Genomic DNA, 3,794 nt, shown 5'->3' on the forward strand with positions numbered 1-3,794 from the left:
ATTTAATATAGTTTATTGTCAGGAGCACAGTAGGTTCAGTTACCATAAAAAATATTTAAAGCAAAATAAGAAGAAAATCGAAAATGGTAAAATTGAGCTCGAGGCTTCATTTCCGAGAAAAATGGCTTTGTGGATCCATTAAGTACGCGTGCACCGAAGGTAAGGGCTAAGAGACCATTGCTCGTGCGACGCGAACACCCGCGCGCGACCACGTACGCCCGTAGAATTTTCGTTACACGTTGCAGTCGTAGTAGACACGTACCTTTAACGCTCGTATACTTGGTGGATCCTCAAAATCGTTTACCTCAAAAACAAAGTCAGCTTTTAGAATCAGTAAAAGTCAAAATTTAATAAAAAATTACATTGAGTGATATGGTTCAAAAAGCAAAATCCAACCATGAATTGCCACGTTTATATTAAAAATGTACAATAACGTTCGAACAGTACCGAAACCAAAACTTCCGATAGAATTTCCGAAATCAGATCTCAGAAACACGGTTATTCCAATATCAAAGTTACTAAACGAGAATAGAAAATATCATTGAAATGGAAGGCGCTAAAAGAGTAGACAGTCAGACGAGAATTAACGCTAAGATAGCTTTATTACGTTAGTAAGTACTAAGAGAAGGCTGCGCAATGCTAACAACCTTCCATGAACAGTGAAGATTTAGCCGCAGCGGCAATGGATGCATTTAGATGGGAGAATTAAGCTTTTTCGTTAACGGAGCATTCTTAGCGAACCGTCTACCTAGTGACTTCACCCTAACGGAACAAACAAGTGGAACGTACGACGGGATAATGGCTTGAAAGATATCCCTGGAGGATAGGGGTGGCTTCTACATTACAAACTTCGAACATCCGTACCTTAAGTAACAACTTACTAGGATAGTTAGGGATAATGGTGAGGGATAGGCTAACTAGTGATCTTGGATCTTTCGTTATATCCACGAAATACGTGAGCATATCATAGTACATGATCGGGAAATCTCATAATACTTCTCATAATACTTCTCAATTTTTTATAATTATTTAAGATAGGATACACATTAAACGTTCTCAATTGTTTAAAACGAACGACTAATTTTAATAATGATATACTAAAAACATTAATATTTGACCAATAATTAAATTGTACCTAATGTCTGATACGTGGTTCATGAAAGTACATTAAACTTGTATTCGCAGGGAATTCTACCGAATACACGTTTAAAGCGTTTATTTACTATACATATTAATTTTTCATGTAATGAGAATGTTTAGCTTGTTATCATATTCGTGACAATTTCGATTTCAATATATAATAATAAAAATTTTATACATGCTTTTGTAACACTTATTTAAGTATGTACATAGATGCTTACAGATATATCTGTAGAAGATATGTTTATTATTATCTTTTACATTAATATAAAACAAAGAGTTTATGAAAAATAGAAATATTTATTACTATTACTAGTATGTGCATACAATTTTATATGGCAAAAACAGAAGAATTTCTTGTCTTCTATTTTTCCCTTGTTAGGAATACTTCATGCTCCTTAATATATCAACTTTTATATCTTTTAACTTGACACATTAATTTAACATTAAAAATATTCGTTTGTTGACTATACGTAAATTCACACCGTAACCTCCTCATAATTCAATCATGGAATTTATAGTTACTTGGTAAACATCAATAATTGTCAAAATCATCAATGTGACCAACCGTAAACTTACATTCAAAAATTAATTTAATTAAAACTATTGGTCTCAGTACTTTTCAATATTATATTAGATAAAAGAATTAATAAAAACTGACAGTCATAAAAAGTATAACACATGCTTTTAAATTTAATTACATCTTTCATTCAAAATTTTATTAAAAATGAATTCAAAGAAGCGTAGTACAACACGCAGAAAAAATTTAGAAGAGAATGGTATTAACACATTACATATGTACATATTCATTTATGCGTACGTATGTATGTTTGTATGTATGTACGTATACGCAAAAGATATCATTTAACATTTTTTGTACATGTTAGTACACGTGACCCAAAGCCTCTGCACATTTACGTTATGATTTTCTCTTGTCTTTATTTTGAAGTGAATTTTTTCACAAGAACAATTTTTATCCAAGTTCTATTCACTATAACGCATTATTATTAAGTTGATCACGAATGAAACACAGATAGTATTTCAGTGTAATTAATGAGATATAATAGATATTAATAATAAAAATTATAAACGTAATTCGTAACTATTGGAAATACGCTGTGAACATAAGAATGTAAGATGTTAAATATGAGATAAGTACGTACGCTTTTATACGAAGACACCATTCACAGAAACCATTGATAAACTCTTCAATTGCACTAGAAAATACACTGTCACACGTAAAAGGTTTTAAATACTTTTTTCAAAAAAATCGTGAAAAATCACTACATGAGGAATCAAGTCAAATAGGAACGAAAGTAATGTAATTTCGAGAAAATACTAATACGCTTCTCGACAATAGCTCGTAACCCTTAAAGCTTGTCGGTACCGTTTATGATTGTCAATGTGACAAAAACAGCAACAGTAACAGCACAGGAGATCACGAAAACAGTTTCAACGAGTCAAGAATATGAACACGTATTCAGATTCGGCGAATAGTATCGGTTGATTCGTACGTCGACATGGGTGTCGTTGAACGAACTGGAAGGACGAAAACGAGAAAGACAAGAAAAGGTAGAAGAGCGTCGCGACGACGCGAGGGCTGACGACGCACTGACTAACCCGCCTGGCTGCTCCCGACAGCCGAACACTTGGGAGAGAACACCCATTCTCCCATTCTGATCCATTCTCCCCTACTGCACCGACACGTTCCGCTATGCCAAAACCCATCCTCCCACGCTATCCTCAACCACTACTCTCTACACACACCCCCACCGTCGCCCTTTACTGATCGGGACCGAGTGATCCACTTTGCCAAATGCCGAACGCCCCACAACACACTCCTGTCTATTAAAACATCGCCGTATCACTTGAAAAATAAGTACGTATCTTTTGAGTTCCGACACAAAAAGTATGAAATACCAAGGTTCTAGTCCCTGTACACTACTAATGTTCCACCGATTATTGATGTTATAGATGTTTAACTGATAGCAAATAAATTTTTTTCTAAAAGCTATGTTCTTAAGCGAAGGCAATCAAAACGAAATATTATAACTAAACTACGGATTTTATACATTTATAAGAAAACGTGCAGAAATTATAAATGGTACTTTTAATGCATAAAACCATTCAGATAAGTGATAAAATTATCTGGAACAAATGTTTTTAAACTAATACCACAAATATCGACTAAATTTAGCAGTCTGTTTATGACAAAATTACGAATGAAGAATAAAGCAAACTTGGGCAAAATTATTATGCAAAATGAGGAACTATAAGGCCTACAATATTTTGGTTTCTGAAGTATTTTCATAAGATCCATTCAAGCTTTTCGTTTTATCTTTTCTATTTGCAGTTATTCTAAAACTTTGTAAAGTGTAAAATAAAATATACATTTTATATTCTGGTCATGTCATCAATTTATTTGTCCCTTAGTACAAACTTTCTTAATGTTAAAGTCAATATTATCTATCTTTTACTGTGTATGTTTTTATTTGCGATAGTACGTATATATAAAATGTTTAATTGAGATTAAATATTTATTTTTTATTACACACACATAATCACGAGATTCAATGTATATGTACAGGTAGAACCGAAAATTTTCCCCTCTATTCATTAATACTTCTACATGTGATGTACATATGTATATTCTC

The 3,794-nt window shown here is 32.9% G+C and overlaps 1 protein-coding gene across 3 annotated transcripts in view; it reads right to left on the reverse strand.

The window, feature by feature from the left end:
• Window positions 1–2,797, reverse strand: part of LOC108627389 (trace amine-associated receptor 9) — an 86,268-nt gene extending 83,471 nt beyond the window's left edge. For 2 of the 3 annotated variants that reach the window (XM_026815554.1, XM_026815553.1), the window contains exon 1: window positions 2,304–2,797. The gene's annotated coding sequence lies outside the window, so the exon portion shown is untranslated. The remainder of the gene's footprint in view (window positions 1–2,303) is intronic. The other variant, XM_018028597.2, reaches the window with a different exon arrangement.
• Window positions 2,798–3,794: the final 997 nt, after the last annotated feature.

Source organism: Ceratina calcarata, unplaced genomic scaffold, assembly GCF_001652005.2.
Source record: "Ceratina calcarata isolate Rehan_Ccalc_2016 unplaced genomic scaffold, ASM165200v1 scaffold466, whole genome shotgun sequence".
NCBI classification, from domain to species: Eukaryota; Metazoa; Arthropoda; class Insecta; order Hymenoptera; family Apidae; genus Ceratina; species Ceratina calcarata.